Below are 22,980 nucleotides of genomic sequence, written 5' to 3'. Positions count from 1 at the left end.
ATTTATGTCTCCTAATAACTTTTGAAAGTCGTTAAGTGATTTGAGTTGATCTACTCGTATTTGAATTTTGGGTGGACGGACCATGGTTGAGGATAATAAAACCCCTAAATAATTAATTGGAAGATTTAATTGTACTTTATCTATTGCTATCTCTAGATTATAATTTTTTAATAAATTTGTAAGTGTGGCATAACATTCTAGCAATGTGTTTTTATCTTTATGTGCCAATAACACATCATCCATATAGTGAAATATTTGTAGTTCAGGATTTTGATTTCTAAGTGGCTGGATTGCTTTGTTAACATAAATTTGACACATAGTTGGACTATTAGCCATCCCTTGAGGGAGTACTTTCCATTCATATCTCTGATCAGGACCTTCATGATTTAGTGCAGGGATAGTAAATGCAAAATGTGGACTATCCTCAGGATGAATTGGAATTGAAAAAAAACAATCTTTAATATCTATAGCTAAAACATACCAGGTTTTTGGTAAAGCAGACAATTGGGGAATCCCTGATTGAGCAGGTCCCATAATAACCATCTCATTATTAATGGCTCTTAAATCTTGTAATAATCTCCATTTACCAGATTTCTTTTTAATGACAAAAATGGGAGTATTATGGGGAGATACGGAAGGTTGTATATGTCCCTCCGCTAATTGTTGTTTGACCAGGTCATGGGCTATTTGTATCTTTTCTTTAGTCAGGGGCCACTGAGGAACCCACACTGGTCTTTCTGATTTCCAAGTAATTTTGATTGTCTCAGTGGCCCTTTCTGAAAACCCAATCGATGTCTATTTGTTTTTTGATCTATTTGAATTGGTGCTGTCATACCTTGTTCTTGTTCTCTTAATCTTTCTTCTTTCCTAAAGCCTTGTCTAGCCCTAGTAGTGGGCGCATTAGGATTGATGTTATTTGTTAATGTCAAACCTAATTGATCTAGGACATCTCGTCCCCATAAATTTATAGGAAGATGATCCAATACATAGGGCTGTATAGTTCCTTCACATCCTTCAGGATCCTTCCAATCTAATACCATTGCACTTCTATGGGGATTAGTTGCCACTCCTAGGCCTTGAAGCGTTTGAGTGGCTTGTTGTAATGGCCAATGTTTTGGCCATTCTTGATGAGATATGATGCTAAGGTCTGCACCTGTATCAAGTAGCCCATTAAAGTCATGTCCTTGAGTATTTAGTTTTAGCATTGAGCGAGAATCTAGATTTAAAGACAGCATAGCCCAATCTACACCTGTGGAGCCTAATCCCCTGGAACCTCTTTCTACAGTACGACTGGAAAATTTATCATGTAGGCTGGGTATTATTAATAACTGTGCTATTCTATCTCCTGGTGAAATTACTGATATACCTCTTGGAGAACTAGCTATAATTTTTATTTCACCTTCATAATCGGGATCAATTACCCCAGGACTTATCATAAGTCCTTTTAGTGTTGAAGAACTGCGTCCCAATAATAAGCCTACTGTTCCTTGGGGAAGAGGTCCTTTTACTCCTGTGGGAATGATTTGAACTCCCATCTCTGGAGTTAGTACTGCTCTGGCAGAGGCGCAGATGTCCAACCCTGTGCTCCCTCTAGTTTGTCTGATGAGGGATTTAATGGATAATGCGTCCTGGGCACTACTTTGATGGTGTTGCTGGGTTCCTCCACTGCCCCATATATTTGTGGTTTGGGGCCCCGGAGCATTGGGCCCTCCAGTCCGTTTTTTGGCAATGGAGCCTGATGTCTTTCTCCATGATATTGTGGGTAAACACTTGGTCCTTGTCTGTTTTTTGATAATGGAATACCTTCTATGGTGGTTTGAGAACGGCATTCATTAGCCCAATGTTTCCCTCTACGGCATCGTGGGCAAATACCCGGTATTCTATTCCTTTGATACCTAGCCTTGTTAAACCCTCCTCCTATGGGGCAACTCCTTTTAAAATGTCCTGTTTGATCACAATTATAGCATGTTTTTGGCCTGGCATCTAAAGCCTGTTGTACTGCTGCTAAGACTTGCCCTTGTTCATTAATGTCTCTACATAATTTAATATATGTGTTTAAATCTTCATGTTTCCATGGTCTGATGACCTCTCTGCAGCAACGATTTGCTTGGTCATAAGCCAGTTGTTTTATAAATGGCATTGCCTGTTCTGTATCTCCAAATACTCTAGATGCTGTCTGAATAAGCCTATCTACAAATTCAACGTAAGGTTCATTAGCTCCTTGTATTACCTTAGATAATTGTCCTTGTAAATCTCCATGCCCCTGTAAAGTTTTCCATGCCCTAACTGCGTCTGCAGCAATTTGTGCGTATATGCCAGGATCATATTCAATTTGTTGCCGTTGACCCTCATAAGGTCCTTTTCCTAATAACATCTCTAGATTTCTTTGAGGGTAACCGGCTGTTGCATTTCGCCTAGCTGTCTCCATGCAAAATTCCTCATTGGCAACCTTCCATAACAAATATTGTCCTCCATTTAGCACAGATCGACACATGTTAGCCCAATCTGCTGGCGTCATGTCTAAGTTGGTAATGGATTCGACCATGCTCACAGTGAAGGGTGCTTGCGGCCCGTAGGTTGTTACAGCCTCCTTTAATTGCTTCACTGTTTTGAAATCTAAAGCACGGTGAATTCGTTGCCCTCCTGCCTGCTCAAGTACAGGGCATGCTAATCTTTGGGGTCCTGCCTCAGGATTCCGTCCATCAACTACGGGAGTTGAGGGCCGCTCAGCTGTAGATGGAGCTGTTGGTTGAATTACGCCCTCTGGTGATAGAACGGGGTTAGTAGCAGCCTCCTGTTGTAATTCCCCGCCTGATGGTTGTTTTTCCTCTAAGCTTTCTTTCTTCAAATCTTCCTCTGTCTGACTAGCTTGAGAGACCTTCTCTTTCGCTTGACCTAACATGTTTTCTACCATAGTCTGGACCTCTAACAATTTACTTAACAGTCTTTCAGTTTGTTTTTTACTAGTTTCTAATCTACTATAAAGGTAACGCAACCCAATAAGATATCATAAAACAAAACCGAAACAGAATGAAACAAAAACCGAACAAAGAATAGTTGTATCAATTTTCTCTTTCTCAGGGCCGAACAACTTCAAACCTTGAGCCAACCAATTTTCCCAGTTTGCCTGAGAAAATTCTAGGGATAGGCAGCTTGAAACAAAAACAAGATAAATCAAAACGAGAACACATTGTTTTTTGAAATGGTCACCCATTTTGTTGCCTTCCCTCAGGGGCGAGCAATTTTACTCACCTCCAAACTTCAGGCGTTCCCCGTGCGGGCCACCAGTTGCCGCAGTCTGGCTGGGCACAAAATCATGAGCCACTCAAGCAGGAACAAAGTTTATTTTTTGAAACTGCCGCCAATGTCCGGTACCGCCCGGGAAGATTTTTTCCACACACGCGGCCTCCTCTTGGACCGCCGAGAGAGCTCCTCCCCCGGAACTCCCTCCTACTGTACTTCCCCAACCAATGGGAACTCTCCAGGAGTCCCGTAGCCGGCCTAGGTGAACAGCAGGAGTCCAATATCCATATGAATGCAAATCTTAACATAATCATATCATCTCAATGGCTAGCTGGCGTCACCTTTCGACCAAAAATGCCATGCATCATATACTTGGCTCTTAGCAAAATATTGTTTGGTGCTCATTTCTGTTTTTATTATTATTATTATTATTATTATTATTATTATTATTATTATCATTATTGTTCTTTGTAATTTAAATAAGACGAGACATTCACTTTGTATAGTTGGAGCCAATGGTTCAACTGGGTGATCTGACAATATCTGGATACAGTTTTGGTTGTAGGACTAGGAGTGGGGTGGGGATCAGCAGGAGCAGTGCCAAAGTGGGCAAAGTTCGAATTCTGCTGAACATCCTCTAAGGCTCAGGACAGCCCCACAACACAGGATTATTAGACAAAATGTTAGTAGATCTGCTGTTGAAAAACCCTGTCATAGAGGAAATATAGTAGAATATATTTTTCCAAACTTGTATGATCATAAAATTTACCTAAGGGAGTCCCAGTACTTATTAAAAACACAGACTCCAAGACCTGGCCAGACCTACAGAATCAGAAACTCCAGGAATAAGGTCTGGGAATTTCTATTTTAAACAACTGCCATGGGTGAATTTTATTATTAAACAAGTTTGGAAAAACAGTAGGTGGAAAGAATTGGACTTTTAGTTCCCACACCGAGTCCTGGTTTCTCTATGTTCTTGACTGTGAACCTGGGTACAGCCTTTGCCCTTGACTTCTGTGAGCCTTGATTTTGTAAAATGGGTCAGTAGTCTTTTTGTACCTGGTAGAGTAGTTGGAGGATTTGGGGAAGAGATGTGGGAACAAGCTCATTGTCAACTTGAGGGCAGTGTCCTATGACTCCAGGTCAGAGCATCTCTCTGCATCATTGTCATCTGGGCCCAACTCTACCTCGGAAGATGCCTGAGGGTACAGTCCAAGGACCAGCATTTTCAGAAGCACTTAATGTGGATTTTAGATACATTGGCTTAAGGATCTTCTGCTTTAGATTTCTATACTGGTCATAATTCAAACTTTTCTAGCATAGGTTTAGCGATAATTTATCCTTTATTTTTTGTCAGTATTTTTTTCCAGAGCATATGGTGTCTTTTGCAACTGAAACCACTGGTGAAATATCCCCAACACAAATTTTACAGGTAAATTTATATTTCCATTAAAATACGTAAGAAATCACATAACAATGGGAAAATTTTAGGTCCTTATTAGGCATGCTCATATTTTGACATGTTGACTTGAATGTTTATTTTTTTTTTTGGGGGGGGGCAAAAAGCTAACCAACCAACCAAACAAACAAACAAAGAACCAACCAAACATAAAGCTGGGTAAAGAATGCCCTAAATCAATTCATCCCCCTAAAAATATTTTTCTTCCCAGTTCTGGCCAGTTGTCAAAGGATTTTAAACATTCAAAAATGTGCACTATGAAAGGAAACTTTAGAGTTTTGCTTTGTGATGTGTGTATAGGTTATGTTATTCTTTTAAAAAATCAAAATTCTCAGTAAATTGAAGACATTTTATCAATAGATACATAGTATTAGCATTCATAATAAACACCTTCAATTCTATTTGTGATAAAATACTTAGCAATTAAATTAATGGAGGGATATACAGATATATTTGTTTCATATACCAACATCTCTAATAGCTGTGACAGAAATACTGGCATAGAATTGTAAGATATTCTTAGCTGAATCATGAATGCTGGTTATCTAATTAAAAATCTCCTTACTGTTGTGTCTGTTAGATTCATTTCTTCCAAACTAGCAGTTATTTTGGGGGGGCATTTTCCTAAGATATTGTCATTACAATAAATGAACAGTTTATTTTAATTTTGATAGATTAGTAGATTTGGTATCAGAAGCTCTGCAGTTGTTTTTCACAGGTTAATGTTGAGCTATGTCTTCATGAGGATTGAAGCTAAGCTCTAGGCATTCCTGAACTCACTCAGTATTCTCTGGTATTTCATAAAGATAACTTTTAATATTTCCAATACAATATGATTTTAATATATGAATCAGGCATATCTACCATAGATTTGTTTCCTGTGGGATTTTCAATATGGGCATGCTTTATTTTCATACTTCAGAATATTTTAGAAATATGATTAATCCCCAGATGTTTTTCTGAAGGCTGCTTCTATGCCGCTGGGTTTCACAGCCACCCCCCCCCCCACCATCTGAATGTTAGGGTAAATGACAACTTCAGGACTCCCAACTCTCAGCTCCCTGTAGGCTTCACCATTGTATTGTGACTCAGTGGTTGGTGGAGGTTTTCTTCTATCTCCTTTCCCAAACCCTCCTCTAACATAATTATATTGCTTTAATGCTAAATTATAAAAACAAGAAAAATTGTAGACTTTGGAATTAGATAGTCCTCCATGTGCCCCTGACCTCTTCTCTCCACTGAGGCAATGTTTCCACTTTTTAAAATGTTTCTTCTTTTTCTAGTTTGACTTCCATGACTCTCTTTTTAAAATTTAATTGGTTTGGTTTAATAAATTGGAAAGCACTCAAAATAAAAAACCTACTTACCTGTTTTACATGTCAATTAATTAATATCTGTGGCTCATTAAATTTAAAAAATTTTAGTAAATTACTTTAAAAAATGTAGGTATGTACTATTGGCATTTCCATGAATAGTCTTTAAAAATAAAGTACATTGTTGTAGTTAATAATTTCTCTTACTTTCAGTTCTTCCATTTGTTTATTCATAGGGATTTCTATTTTCTTCTTTTAATGAGACACTAATGCACTTCCAGTGTCTTATTAAGGACACTGAGCATGGCCATGCACACAGAGTGACTCCCTTCCATTCTCCTTTCGCTGACAATGTGTGTCCCCATCTCAGTTAATTACAACTGTATAACATAGTCTTCCAAACCTTAATGGTTTAAAGGACCCACCTGCATTTTGCCAACCATTTTGAGGAGCAGGGATTTAAGAAGAGTTTGCTTCATCTCTGAAGCACTTTGACTCAGTGGTTAGAGAAAATTCTAGGTCCCCTTCTAAGTTGTCCCTTTTACCACACATGCTGTGACACTCAACTCCTGTCCTCTCTTTCTCCTTCTGTGTGGCGTTTCGTCCTCCAGAGCTTTTCCAGTTTCACTGGGCTTCTCACCCATGGGGGTTTCCAGATAATCACATTTCCTGTGTGGCATCTGACTTGCAGAAGTCAAGTTGGTTTGAAAGCCATCAGGCTAGGACATATCTAGAACTGGCAAAGGATTACTTCTACAATTTTATTTTGGTCCAAGCAGTGACAGGCTTACACTGATTCAGGGTGGATGGAGAAACAAACTCTGCCTTTTCATGGTTTAAAGCCAAGATGCAATTGCAGAAGGACATGTGGGATGGTAAATATGGTTGCAGTCCTCTTTGGAGAAAACCCAGCCTGTCATAATGCCCCATGACAGAACTATGGAAGATAAGAGGTTGTATATTCTCATCAGCAAAGTGAAGTTGGCTCAACTTCTTGTCTTTAATAATTGAAGTCAGGATTGTGGTCTTCTATGTTATAACACAAGGAAATCAATAGGTAAACCTGTCAACTCACAAAATAAAAAACCATGGGAAAGGATGAGAAGTATAGGACCTCACCCTATAAATGATGTCCAGCTTTACAAATAGACAATCAACTAGTTTATAATTTTGATGTTTGATATTGATATTGTTTAGATTTTCATACTTACATTTGATTGGTAAAAGGCTACAAAATCATTGTTTCCATAATATTAGGGGAGAGTCTAATTTTTCTTTCAGATGTTTCTAAGTTCAAGCACATATCCTGAAATCCATGGCTTCTTACATGCAGAAAAACAGGGAAAGAAGTCCTGGAAAAAATTTACATCCTTCTAAGAAGATCTGGTTTATATTTTTCTACTAAAGGAACATCAAAGGTAAATTAAGCATCTGTGATATGTTACATAAGATTATTAGCTGTAAATTAAAACAGACTTTTTACTTTGTTATATTTATGATTTTATTACCTGATATCAGGAGGTGGTGACATTTTTTGTATTCTAAAGATTTATCATGATATGTTTAAAAATTGTTCAGTTTTATTTCAAAGTAGTTTCTATATATCTTTGAGGATATCTGGATGCTCTTATTTCTGTACCACATATGTTGTTCATTTTTACCCACCCCGAGTTTACTCCTTTCTCTTTATCCAAGGCTGAAGGTTTTGAGGTCCAACATAGATTATACCTTTAATTTTCTCCCTGCACCTCCACCTTTTTTTCTTTCTTTTTGGTACTAAAGATTGGGTGTTAATAGGAGTTGCTAATATTGCTGAATATTTTCTCTCTTATTCTGTGTGTGTGTGTGTGTGTGTGTGTGCACATGCCCACACACACACTGCTACTAAAATTTAGTGCATATGGTATCAGTGAGATCTTGTTAAAATGCAGATATTGATTCACTAGGTCTGGGGTGGGGCCTGATAATTTGCATTTTCAAAAAAATCCTAGAGGATAAAGATTTTCCTGGTCTGAGACCATACTGCTAATGGCAAAGTTTTAGAGAACAGATGCATTTTGTCCAATTTTGATTGCACATTGAACCTCAGAATTAAGTACTTCTCCAAGTTATTAACCTATCACAGAATAATATGACCCAGTAATTTCCCATGACCAGCTCTAACTCTCAGAGATTTCCCAGAGAAGAAATAGCTGTTCATGTTTCCACTTTGCCTTGAAAATCAGACACAGTCCACTGCCAGATAATTTCCCTGAGCTCAGCCATACGAGCTTCCTTCTTGTAAAGCAAGATAGTCACACAACCCTTCTGGTTGTTTCCTGTGGTGTATTACATAGTACACAACTATGAGGCATGGTTGTAGTCTAATGAAGCAGGACACATTGTCCCCTTTACCTTTTTCCTAACTGCTACAGAAGCTCAAACCAACCTTCTTCCCTTTATGGAGATACCATAATTTGAAACCTGGATTAGGAAAACGTGTTCAAAAGTCATTGTTTCCTATATTCTCTCTCTGAATTCTGGAAATGATGAATAAAGAGAATAGAGAGTTTAAAATAGAATGTGTGTGTGTATGCCCACACATATGCATGTGTTACATTATAAAGAAATTGTCGCTTGTCAATTTTAATAAAACTGTATCAAGTTCCTGATTATTTAAGGGTGTAGTGACATAGGTTTTTTTTTTTTTTTAAAAAAAATATTTTCTTTTTGTCATATTATATTGAAATTGTATTTAGGTAATGTTTGCCCAAGGAATACATTATTTAACATTATAAACATACAAAAAGAAATATTGCAAAACATGTACCCATTTCAACACTCCTATGTATTTTTTAAGGAACCATGGCATTTGCAGTTTTTCAGTGAATTTTGAATTAGTGATATTTATGTGTCACTGGTGGGCAAAAAAAGAAAAAAAAAAAAAACAAGGAGCACAAACTAACTATGGATTCTGCTTTAAGGTACAGGCTTAATATTTTGATAGATCAATAAAGCAAGCCTCAGCCTTTTAGGTAAGCTTGAGTTTCTTTTAATTTCTTTTAATAAAGAGACAGCTTTCTCTTACATATAGGATAATTTTAGTGGCTTTTATTTCAATAGGTGTTACCTTCAAGATGTGCATTAACGATAAACAATGTGCTGTGGCCCTTCTAGCCTAACAAAGCAGGAGGGCCCCGAGACCTGAAAATGCTCTGTGCAGAAGAAGAGCAGAGTAGGATGTGCTGGGTGACCACGATTAGATTGCTTAAGGTAATCTCACTGGAGGCATGAATTTCTATTAAATGCTGTGAGTACCATAAAAGTTTGAAAATATCTGTAGTTGAAAATGCAAAGAAGAGTGAATCCTAATATGAATCTTTGTGGCTACATGAGAAAGAAGAAAAATAACCACCACCAAATGCATGTATTTTTTAATCTAAAAGATAAACATTTGTGGAGTAAAGTGGAATGGGCTAATATTTTATCTTTTGTTTATGAAGTAATATTCCATTTCTAGAAATTCTCTGATTTTTAATTTTTATTTTTCCAAGAGTATTATATCCATAGCCAGTATAACTGAATGGATGTCTCTCATTATACAACTTAGTCTACGTTTATACAACATTGCTTACAATTCAGTGTGAAGTGTGTTTAAAATGTGTCTGCCTGGATATGTTTCATGTGATTGTTTTATGTTCCATTTAGGTGTTTTATAAATTACATTCTAGCTTAATAATTACAACTTACTTCTAGTAGAACATCAAAAAAATTGTATGATTTTCCTATGAGCATATTTTTAAATCATCCACTTGGGTGTTAAATGGAAATTACAACTTCCATAAGCATAATTTGTTGATGAGCATTTGGAAATGAGTAAGAACCTTCTAAAGGCAGATACATGTAGAAAAGAGATATAGAACTGATTTCTTTCAGAATGTATTGAAAGCACATGTTTATTTAATTTATTTTGAAACTTACATGCCAGTAAATTTACACAACTTTACAGTTATAAAAGTAATCACTCATTTCCTTATAAAGACACTACTTTGATAATCACAATTGGGTAAAAATCATGATTTTTTTTTTGTTTTTGAAAAAGTAAAATACAAAGAGTATGTCTGTATACTTTATTTAGTATCATTTACTGCCAAAGTTGACAAAATATACAAATTACTATTTTTCTTAATCCTTTGTTTAAATTAGAAGTTTCAGCATTTACCCAGATATTTTTTTATAATTTATGCCTGATCACTAATATAATTTATTAACTTATAGATTTCATATTCTATGCATAACATATATGATTCACTTATCATCACATAAAGATTTAGATTATTAACAGTGAGTGTGTCCTAAAACTAGCTTTTTGATATATTTAGAAGTTAACATCAGAGAAATGGAGTCTTGTAGAATCCCTGGGTTCTGCCCTTTCATTAGGCTGAAGAGTGTACACTTCACTTCATAATCGAGTTCTCAGCTTATGTATTTACTAGGTCCACTTTGGACCTAGAAGTTTTTCTGCTGCCATTTCCATATTTGCCACTTGGTAGCTCTTCAAAACATTACTAGCATCCTGTGTAAGAGAGAGATCAGGGTAAAGAAGGATAGAACAATCATAATCAGATAAGTGATCAGACTAGCTTTGGAGGGAATTTTTATTTTTTATTTTTAAAAATTTTAAGTTGAGGTAAAATTCTGATATTAAAAATTAATCAAACTATTTTTAATGTGAACATTTCATTGACATTTAGTGCATTCAAAGTGTGCAACCATCACTTCTATCTAATTCCAAAACATTTTCATCACCACAAAATGTACCCATTAAGCAGTATCTCAGAGAATCTCAGGTTCCATTGATTTTACAAGGATACACTTTGTGATATTACAAAAAAAAATAAAAAAAAAATAATGACAATATAATTATGACAGGTGACTTTCACATCACTTTTGCCATTTGTTTTACTTTTATTTAAATAGTTATTATAGACTTATTTAGACTTAGCTAGAAATTTGCCATATTTCACTTTTGCATGCACAGACTTACTTATATATACATGTACATATGTCTAAATATGTAGACATTGCTATATGTGTATGTGTATATGTATATATGAAATGATAAATGAAATAAATTAGTCAAGATATCTGTAAAACTTCTTCCTGTTCCAAGTCTGGCTTTCCTGAATCATTTTCATCTCAGAGTCATGGATACCATTTACTTTCCACATAACGTCTGGCTTTGTGCCATCTTTGAAGAGACAAATATTGTATTTTGAAATGCAAGTGCAAGAATCAATGAAATATGCCAAAAAATTCCTTTAATTCTTCCATCTTGGTGATGTTTAGTTTCTGGAAGATTGTTCACTTCTTGCTTTTTCCCCTCATCTGATTATTCTCAAAGACCCTTTCAAGTCTGGTATAGTAAATTACCCCCAATTTAGAGACTTAAAATAACACAAACTTATTATCCTATATTCTTTTTTTTTTCTTTTTGACAGTATTGGGGAATGAACTTGGCAATCTACCACTAAGCTATACCCCCACATTTTTATGTTTTATTTTGGTCAAGCGTTTTGCTAAGTTGCTCAGGCTGGCCTCAAACTTGTGATCCTCCTGTCACAGCCTTCCTAGTTACTGGGATTGTAGGCATGTGACACTCCTCCCAGCTATCCTGTACTCTTTTAGTTCAAGTCCAGAATGGGTCACAGTCAAGGCTTGGCAGGGCTGCTTGCCCTTTGGAGTCTTCAGGGGAGAAACCACTTCCCTTGTTTTTTCCAGCCTTGTGAGGCCACACATATACCTTGGCTGGTGGATATTTCTCCACTTTCAAAGACAGTAGTATCACACCAAGTCCTTCTCTTGCTACCAACTCTCTAGCTCTGTCCCTCTGCCTTTCCCTTCCACTTATAAGTTCCTGGTGATTGCATTGGGTGCACGTGGAGAAGCCAGGATAATCCTCATCCCACAGTCAGCTGGCTAGCAACCTCAGTTTCCTTTTGCCATGTAGCCTAACATATTCACAGGTTCCAGGGATTAGGATGTGGACATCTTTCTGGGATGGTTATTCTACCTATCATATCAGTGTTCCTTGTTTATTTCAATGACAAAACTTTTCCAGATGATGCCAGAAAAGGAGGCGAACATCCAGGAGTACCTTTAACCTGTAGCCAATGAGAAACCAGTCTGTTTTACATTTGAATATTAACAGATCCGGCCTCTCTTTGGAGAAATTCTAGTTACATATAGAATTGTAGAACATCAAAGACTTAGAAAAGTGGATTGCTCACATAGAATGTCCCAGTTACATATTCTCTCTTTCTCTCCCTTCAGTTAGAACTCAGAAGGCTTCTCTGTTGTGGTATTTCATTCTTTTATCTGCCCCTCCATAGGACAGAGAAATGTTAAAGTTGACCCATGACTACCCTTGACAAGAGTTAAATGCCTACTAAAGGTCTTCAATGGCACCTAGGTACCTACCTAACACTGCAGGTGTCAGGAACAATACATCTAGGAAGATAACCATCTTATTAGTAGGTAGCAGGTTTTTCAATGAAGAAGGTGGCCAATCCTCATGTTCCTTGTTAAAGTGTTGGTTTGAGGTTATTATCTATACTTCATAATGAACTTGACTAGGAATTAAGCTCTTCTGTCTTCTTTTTAAAGTTATTGTAGGGTTAGAGTTGATTTAAAGTGAATTTCGTTAGGTCCCATTAATGTCCTTCAAACCTTGAATTAAATAATTTTTTAAAGTTGGGAAATAATTGGATAAAGAAGTCAGCACACAGAATTTTAAATGAGTGTGGGTTTGTATTCATGTTAGAAGCAAAATCTTGAAATAATGATTCTCTTGATCCCCTCCCCCCAATTTTTTTGTTTATTTGCCTAATTACCAAATATATCCACTTTGCTAGAATTGGTTTTATGGAACTAGTAGAGAATTAGCACTGTTGAACTATTTATATAAAATTTATCGTATGGGTAAGATTTGATTTCATGGTGTCATTCAATATTTTCTATACAGTACTCTTTGTGTGTGTGTGTGTGTGTGTGTGCGTGCTCATGCATGTCTGTGAGTGTGTGTGTCTGTGCATCTGTGTGGGTACATGAAGGAATCCCATTTAAGGTGGACACTCAAGTACTGGGCAGAGTAGGTGTTGCTCAGAAGTTGTGTAGACAGATATGTGGGTCACAGACCCATACCTGGTGCCAGAGGGGATGCAGGTCAATAGAGGCTGGCCCAGGTGGGCCAAAGGGAGGTGCCAGAAGAGTGGCATGGGCAGGCAAACCCACCGGGAAACCTTGAGCTAAGTGGTGGTGCTTAGGCTAGAGCTTGACCCCGGAAGCAGTGTTGTGGCCTGATTGGGGTTTTGAAGAACCTAAGGGCTGGCACCTTTAGGGGGGGCCTTTTAGACCTGCCACTGAATTGCCATCTTACCTATCATTTGGACTCTGGCAGCCCCTGGAGGCAGGCATGGAGATGGTCATTCTCCTCCAGGTGATAAGGATGGTTCATCAGGGCCAACATGGAATCAACAGCAGCACATTCTTCTTCAAAGTCATCCTCCACACCTTCCATATACACTTCCACTGTCAGGCCCATTTGAGACCCAGCACCTGCTGGCTCAGGTGCTGCTGGGGCCTTGAGGAGATAGAACACAATGACCACCCTGCCAAATGCCAACATTACAAAGGTGGAAGCAGTAGATGGAACAGGGCTGCTGAGACCTAACATGAAGTTCATTATATCTTCATGAAATGGAAAGAATTGTGGAGTGTAGCCAAAATGTAAATAAATATGTATAAATATAAATAATTTAAAATCATAAAAATTTCAAAGCTGCCAATATAATTGCTCCCCCCCCTCAACAAAATAGCTTAAATCTAAAGGAGTAGTTTCCAGATTCAGATGAGGATTCCTTCAGGACAAGTTTGCTCATGGCAGTTAGCAGTCTTAATTTTTCTCAAACTAATAATCCCGTTAGAATCCAGACCTCCTACTTTCCCATTATGGCCAGATGGCTCAGTCTGTCAGATGCTGCCTCCTAAAAGTGAAGACCCCACATTTCTAATCTTCTACATTGTATTTTGAAACTCTGAAATCAGCTGGACTCCTCAGTATTTTGGTTTTCTGAATGTGAAGCCCAAAAGTATTATGAGAATAATTATTCTTGGTTATAAGAATATTTAACCAAGAATGATATAGAGCCATGAATTTTCCAGATAGGCCCCAATTTATAGTTTTACCAAAGAGACAAATTAATTCATCAATCATCAGAATGAGAGTGAATTTTACAGTGTTGCTTAGGACATATGTGAGGTTTTTTAAATCTTTGGAATGTACAGCATGACACCTTTCCCAAGTGAGCTTTCTTTTCACGAGACAAGGTACCAATCCAAAGGATTTTGCTGCAAACTATGTAAGTATGTAAGTAGAAACGTAAGTAATACCAGTATAAAGTAATACTAGTGAGCAAGACCTTAATTTGGGAGCCTCAGTAAAACAAACAAATTAAAAAACATATCTTTTTTAAATGTATTGTTGAAGGGCATTAAAAGATTTTCTGTCAAATTTTGGTTGCTTTACTTGTCTGTTTGAAGGAAAATCATAAAATTATTTTTTTATACTGATAACATATGATTAATGAAAGAATATTTTAATTGAATTACCAGTGTAGTAAAGTAAAAGTTGTAACATTGTGTTTTTGTTTATTTATTTTGCAGTATGGCATGAAGCTGTACCAGAATTTTATGCCTCCATATCAAGGCAGAAGTGGCTGCAGTTCTCAGAGTATATCACCCATAGTAAGGATCGATTTTTTGAACCTATATTTTATTTTATATTTATATTATGTTAATTTGCTATTACATTACAAATATATACTACAATATATTTACCATTTCCTTTTGGTCAAGTAAAGTTATACTTTGTATGTATGATGTTATATTGAATTTTTTATACTTGGATAGCATATGTGTATGGTCTGTGATAAAAATCATAGGACATATATGAAATATTCAATTATAATACATAATGTTATATGTTCGTAAAATATTTTAAATATTTGAAGGAATGTATATTCTATGTCATTACATCATTTGAGGATTAGATTCTTAATAAGATAATTTGTAGAACATTTTCCTTGGCATTGTGTGTTTTTTAATTAATTTTCTTTGATTGTGGGTTTGCTTATTTATTTTAATACTGATTCTGAGGTTGTTGTAGCCTATTATAGAGATGCCAATGATTTCAAATTTTAAAAACTGTAATATACGCATGTGTATGTTTTTACTTTCTGGCTTTCTAACAGTAATTTTTTTAAGTTCCAGGTCCTTAAAGAGCAGACTGCTTTCCAGGAAATGCAAAAACTACAAGTCAAAATATAGGTTATGCATTACATGAACTATGCAGTGCTTCTCAGAATTTTACCAAATGTAACTTGGATATTTATTTGCAGACACACACAGGCACATCTTTTACCTTCTTTAGCACTTAATTTTAATTTCCTGTGCTTTATCACAGAAATTTATTTCTGAACTTAGAGTTTATGTTCTGCAATTCTTGCTGCACTCCTTAATATTGAGTATACTAGAAATCCAGATGTATGTGCCTGTGTTACAGATAAGTTAATGCAGATTTCTGAAAACCGTGTTTCCACTTAGGCTAATAATGTGTTCTTCCTGACTGTGACCAAGGAAGGTACATTTACCCACATGTAATGAGCCAGGTGAAATGCTCAGTTCCAGGAATGTGGCATGAAATTATGTTGATTATGAAGCACAATAGATGATATAGAAAAAGAGCCCCATTTTGTAGTTATGTTGCTTTAAATTATGGAAGAATAACTTTTCATCTTTGTATCATATTACTTTTAAGCCCTAAAATAAGAAACTAAGGAATGTAATGATTTTTATAATAGAAATCACTTTAAGGTGAATATTTTCTAGTTTGTCAGCTTACTCTTATCTTTCAGTCCATCTGTATATAAAAAATAATGAATTTTATTATCTTAATCCTTTCCTAAATCCCTCCAAATTTTCTTTTAGAATCTAGAGTTATTAGCATGGACGTATTAATAGCAGCCAAATCTTTGGAAGCAATTATTATTTAGTGTCCTTTTAATCATAGGAAAAAAATTGTTATAAATAAAGTCCTTTCCATTTTCATTACTTTTGTTAGAATACAAGTGTGATATTATTCTTACTTTTTCCCACTTAAAGTCATTCTGCTGTTGATCATGGCATATCTGAGTTTGTTTAGCCCGTCTTTGCTTATTCAACCCCATCTGTAAAAAGAACTGCTCCTTGAGTGAATCTGACTGGAATCAGGTGTGATAGGGGCAAGAGGTCCCAATGCCTTGTAGTAAGGGCTTGTTTTACACAGGAGTTGTGTTCATAGAAGGTAGCACCTGAGAACTGTATCTATGCTATTCTTAATGTCTGTGAAGGAGACCTAGATGTTTGGGGAGGTATTTGTGTTTACTTTTGTGTGTATGGAGAGACCCACTTTTCTAGATGATTACAGAGGGATCAGTGACCTGAATAGTGCTGGTGCCCCTCACCTGTCTCTGCTGCTTTCTTCTCAGGAACTGTTTTCAGTGAGTTACATAAAAAAGTTAGAATAATTTAGTTACCTTTCTCAAGTAACAGTATTCTCTTTTAAACTTGTGCATGTTTTGAGAAGAGAAACAAAACAACAGTTCTCATACCAAAGGGAGCACCTACCCATAATACCATGTGACAGCCACTCATATCAACTTTTGAAATGAGAATCATCAGCAGATATTTTAGGAAGCCAGATAGATTTGGTTCATTTTAGGGTAAAGGAGGAATTCATTTAAAGGAGTGTCTCTTAATATGTTCCTGGCTGGAGTGAGGAGATCAGGAGAAAATATCTGCTCAGTTCTTTTTAGTCTTTAATTTTGACCCTGGGCTAGACTTGCTAAGCTGAAGTTTCTTTCCTTTACCTCCCACTATGTGGTACTTGAAATAACCCTAGATGGGACATATTGGTTTCTATTTTTACCATAAGGTGTGTGATCTTAGTTGGATCTCTGGTGTCCTGCAGTGTAAAGGAAGGGGGTAGTTGCATAATCTCCTGACTCATCTGGGATGTCCACTGTATGAAGCAGATGAGAGAATGGTGTCTGGAGGAATTCTTTGCCCTCTTGTTCAGTCATTCTGAGCTGCAGGTTTATCAAGATCCTTCAAATAGAGTGACAGAGAAAGCATGGCTAGTTGCCATGCAGTTATATTGTGTAAAAAACATTTTACATGTAAACCTCACTAAAAGTGGATACAAGCAGTCTCAGAGTCTGGCCTGGGTAATCCAGGATACACGCAGGCTTCCCTTCTTAGAGAGAAAGGCTATGCAATTAAAATCATGGCTCATTTTGCTACGGCCTACCCTGTTCATCCCCTAAGAAGAGATAGAAAAAGGAACAAATATTTGAGAAATACAGCCAATTCTGAATTTTACCAGCATTGCTTTCCTATGTGAAAGAAATTGAGCTGAAAATGACCTTTTGGGTTTGTCAGACTTTGCTTTACTTCCATTTCTTTGTCCACCAATGGTAAACTATTATTTTTTCATCCACCACCTGCCATTCAATAGACAACATTTACTACACTCCTATTTCCTCTTAGTGTAGTTATTGTAGCAAATGGAAAATTTCTTTAATTGTCTTGTATTCTCTGTTTGCCAAATAATTATGGAACATGGGATCTTATTGTACATCTGGTCCCCTGTATTGGGTAGGGAGAGAACAACAGCTTGTTTATTTTTTTTTTTCCTCACAGTAATTTTATGTTATCAGGAACTTCTCATTATAGAACCCATCTTGGCATGTGAAGTTAAAGATGTTATAAGAATAAATCTATCATTAGGATCCAGGTTTGTTACTCTGATTTGGACAGGCAGACACTTTCCATTAATGTTGGGAAAGCAAAAGTATATCCAACTGGTTCAAGGCCCAGCATGGAAGATCATGGGGTGAGAAGGGCAAACTAAGGTGTGACAGCAAATAGAGATTACTGAGACAGTATCTGTCTGGAAAGAGCAGCTGTCAGTTATAAAGGCTCCTGTAACAAATGGAAGATTGCATGCCAGATCTCTAGAAATATAGATGGACCATAATAAGATTGTCGGCCATTATCACATGGTTTGAAGAGAAAATGATGCTAAAAATGGGATGGGTAAGGCAGTAATAAAGGAACCTAAATTTTTTTTTTTCTTGAGGATAATTTTTTATTTGAAGCCCACATTTGACTATAGTATCTTTTCCAAATGTAGAAAGAGAGTGTGTGTGTGAAAGCCACAAGTCTCCAGATGCAGGTTGGCTCATAATTTACCAGTGTAATTTCACTTTGGGTTTTGTTCTTTTAGTAATTATTGAAGAATAAGTGATACACACACACTTCCATTCAGTTTTTTTTTTTTTTTATTTTGCTTAGTTTTAAGTTATGTTCCTAGTGTATAAGACATGTGAGACTCTTGACTAGAGCATTTGGCAATTTTCTCTTTTTTTAGTACTCATGACTCATTGTGGGATAGCATGCCTGTTTCTTGAAAGATGATTGCAAAATAGGACGCCAGAAAAAGGAAAATAAAAATAAGATCCAGGATTTATATGTTTTACTTTCCCATTAGAGACTATGAATATAAGAAGTAATTAGCAAAAACACTGACTTTATCATTGTTTTGATTACATTTTTAAAATATGTCTTCTTTCCATGTCTGTGCTTCTTTCATTCAGAATTGTTTTTGCAGCTCTAACTTGGCCACCCATCTCTTCAAAAAAGAAAAAGTGTTTATATATTACATCATAATTAAAAAAAAATAGTTGTTAACAGACCTTTATTTATTTGTATGTGGTGCTGAGAATCAAACCCAGTGCCTCACACAAGCCAAGCAAGTGCGCTACTGTTGAGCCATAGCCCCAGCCCCATCATAAAAATTTTAATATGAAATCTAATATTATGTATTATTATTCTGCTAAATTTCATTTTCCAAATAAAATGAAACTTGACATGATAAGCTTTCAAAACACATACTCCAATTTGCTCCTTTATAAAACATGAGTACTATTTCTAAGAAGATGTGTATCAATCTAAGTTACAGATTTTACATATTTTGAATCATAAAATTGTGGCTTCAATGTTCGTGTATTTGACATAAAGTTTAATACAGAGATGAGTTCAGAACTGGTAGTTCCTTATAGCCAGTAGGAAGGGTTATTTCTTCCTCAGTTGGAGTTTTGCCATATTAGGAGATAATGTGAAAACAAGGTTTGTTTTAGGGGAAAGACATGCTTTCAAAGATTTTCATCACATTACTCAGCACTTAATTCAGTTATCCTAACAAATAGCCATTGAACTTATTTAGCAAAGTTCTCCATAGCATCATTTTATAGTGAATATGTACTTTTAACTTTTTAATTTCCTGATAGCCACTTTGGGAATCCCAGTCTCAAATTGAAGCATATTGCCAGCAAAACAGTAAATGATTACTTTTGAAGATTTTCATGACTTGCAAGTGTTTTCTGGTTTTGTTTTGTTTTTCAAAATTTTTTTTCCAGAGAAGTATATCTGAGAACTCCCTGGTAGCAATGGACTTCTCAGGTCAGAAAAGCAGAGTTATAGAAAATCCCACCAAAGCTCTTTCAGTTGCAGTTGAAGAAGGACTCGCTTGGAGGATACTCATGATTTCACTTTCTTGAAAGAATTTTTAATTTGAGTTTGTTTCACCCCCATTCCTTGCTCAGAAAAAAAGGATGTTTGCACATGGGAAGTCACGGTAGACCCACTGCCTCCTCACAAACCTCTGCCACAAACATGGGTATGTCTGCTCCTAGCCATGGTCACTGAGCTGATGGGCAGCTTGACATGACTTTGGTGACATGTGGTTACTAAGTGATGGGGGACATATATGTAGTGAAATTACATCACTGCAAGCAAACCTTTGTATTCATTCATTTTATTTCTTCAGCCATCCATTGGTCCCAGCCATGGTTTCACCACAAGGTTTCCAGAGATGAAGCTCAGCGATTGATTATTCAACAAGGACTTGTGGATGGGTAAATTTGATACTTTTAGTGTTGAGTAGAATTTGGGTTTGGATTTTGGATTTGGATTGGATTTTGACAGTAAATAATAATAATTTATTCAGTGCACACCAAGTGTTTTTAATTTTGGCTTATCATAACACAGAAATGACTTTGTTCTGTAAGAGTGGCTATCACTGAATTCTAGCAATATCTGTGTAATACCCAGTACACAGAGTGTGCTTAGTATTTATGTATAAATTAACAGAGAAAAGAATAGTATTCTTTGTTCTTGACTAGGAGCACTAATGTTATCCATTCTGTGCCAATTCTAGCATTTTAGATATTAATTCATGAGAGGAAAAAAAAACTAACCTTCTTTTTGGGTATCAATGTTTCAATTTGAACAAGTAATTAATATGATTCTAAAATATGATTTACATTATGACATTATCCTATACATTGTAATTCTTTTTAGGTATAATGCAGGGTATATTAAGTAGAAAATTTTTTTCTGATGTTTTCAATGTTTGCTTTTATTTCTGTTTACATCCCTATTGCTTTTTCTCTAAATATTAACAGCTTAAAAATATGAATCTATTAAAAGAGTACTTTTTGATTATTTTTTGTGTTATCTTTTAATGGGATACCATGGAGTACACAAGAAAAGCATAAAATATTTTATGAGAGATTTATAATCTGAAGGATTTTCTTCTCACATTACTCAGTTTCAGATACTTTTCAGATACTGCCAAGTTCCTTCCCAAATGCAGTACAATGAGAACATTTTATTGAGTATTGGATGAGAAATGAAACCGTTGTCAGTTTAAACAACTGGAGAAAGAACCTTTTATCTTCAAAAAAAACCTTTTATCTTCATTAGCACTGATGACAGTTTTGTAGTATGAGATTATGTTGTAACATATCATTCACCAAGTTGAATAATCATACCCACTGAATACACAGTTAAGGAGATCCCAGCTACAGCTTTTATGAGTACATATCCTGTTTTTGTTACATGCTATGTTTCTATGAAATCTGTGAGTAAATGTAGAAACATATTGAAATTCTTCCTCTCTCTTTTTAGAGTTTTCTTGGTAAGGGGTAGTCAGAGTAACCCCAAAATTTTGTCCTGTCAATGAGTCATGGACAAAAAATAAAGCACTTTCAAATTATACCACTAAGTAATTTGTGATTTCACATTTGTATATTAGATATGATCTTAATGCATAAGCTTTTGGAAACTTTGTTTTTCTGTTGTTCCTTTTATTAAATATAATGTGGGAGCTTGTGCTTTGACCAGAGTTAAGTTTGGCAGAAATGGTTTTATGAGCCTGAATTAATATAAGAAATACAGGAATTGTAAAAATTAAATTTATCTTTTTTCCATGAAATATGATTTAGCAATATTGTATAGACCCAATGCCACCTATTTTTAAAAGGCCACTAAAGATTCTTTTTTCTGAGTTCTATCCATTCCTTAAAAAAAAAAAAACATTATTTTAAAACCCTTTCTCTTCTTTTCTCTCAAAGACATTTTTTTGCTATTATTGTTGCTAATTTTTGTTCATTTGTTTTAAATTATTTGTATAGAAACACAGGAACTGTGAGATTGGTGGACATTTAAATAATCCTGGGAACATTTTTAAAATATCTGTGACTCTGTTTTTGTCTGGCACAACTTGCTTTGGGTTTTTTTTTTTCACTTCTGCTGATGTGTGTCAGCATGTGCACATATGTACATATGTGACATGCATATTGGAATCAGGCAGAGTAAAACAGATTCAATCTACTTTCAGGAAGGTCTTATTTAACTTACTAATGCTTTCCTTTGAATTGCCTCTTTTTGAAATCATTCAAAGGCCATAGAGAGTACCAACCCTGCTTTTTTGATTATTTGATCAGTGTCCCCAGCAATTATGAGTGTTTAATGCTAGAAGACTTCACCACCAAACAAAAAAAGTCAACTGACATTCCATTAGCATAATATATTATTGCTTCAGAATGAATTTGCTGATAAAAATTATATGAATAGTCATTTTTAATATACTGAGGCATTAAGTAGACAATGTTTAGAAACAGAAATTAATTTCTGTACACAGAGGCATTAAAATCTTCTGTCTACTTTTACACTGAATAGTACAGATTTCTCTCAGTTCATTGACTCAAAATTGTTAAACTATCCTAACTAAACAGAACTCTGGGAGAATTAGATGCAGAGAAAGTGGAGGCATGTTTCTTATCCAAGGATCAGATGATACTTTTAAACGTAAGTGAAATTAAAGAAGTGGGCATGCCATGCTGTTCTCTGCACAATCCTTAGTTTTATAAACTTGTCAATTTTGGCATGAAGACATAGCTTGCAGTGGAACAACCATCATCCTTCTGGATTCTTTACCCTATTTACCAGCTTGCTGCTTTTCCTATTGCAGGTGGAAGATGATGGTGAAATGTTCCGCATGCTAGATGATGGCCACACTAGATTTATGGATCTAATCCAGCTGGTGGAGTTCTACCAACTCAAGAAGGGTGTTCTTCCTTGCAAGTTGAAACATTATTGTTCTAGGATTGCACTATAGCTGAACCAGAAATTACATGTTAAACTGTTCAAGAGAAAAGACTCAAGGGGGAAAAATATTAAAAAGAGAGCATAAATAAGGGTAAAAATACTGTGGTGAAAGGAATATTTCACCTGAAAGTTATAAAAAATATTTCGTGCTTTGCAAACAAGCAAAAACTTGGATTGGCATTACAATCGTCATTTAAAATTTGTAAGTTGAAATTAAACCTTAAGAAAAAATGATTTGGAGTGTTCTTTTGTGGTTTCATATATTACTGTATTTTCTTCAAATATGAATACTTCAAACATTTATCTGCTCCTTTTTAAAATATGACAGCCCTAGAATTCTCAAACACCAAATATGAAGAAGAAATCAGGTTTCAG

The 22,980-nt window shown here is 35.7% G+C and overlaps 1 pseudogene; it reads left to right on the top strand.

The window, feature by feature from the left end:
• LOC139704236 (growth factor receptor-bound protein 14-like) overlaps positions 1-22,615 on the top strand; it is a 57,211-nt pseudogene extending 34,596 nt beyond the window's left edge.
• The last annotated feature ends 365 nt before the right edge of the window (positions 22,616-22,980 follow it).

The sequence above is a fragment of the Marmota flaviventris genome, unplaced genomic scaffold (genome assembly GCF_047511675.1).
Source record: "Marmota flaviventris isolate mMarFla1 unplaced genomic scaffold, mMarFla1.hap1 Scaffold_48, whole genome shotgun sequence".
Classification (NCBI taxonomy): domain Eukaryota; kingdom Metazoa; phylum Chordata; class Mammalia; order Rodentia; family Sciuridae; genus Marmota; species Marmota flaviventris.
Note: the sequence above shows the minus strand (reverse complement) of the source record. Positions and strands in the feature narration are given on the sequence as shown.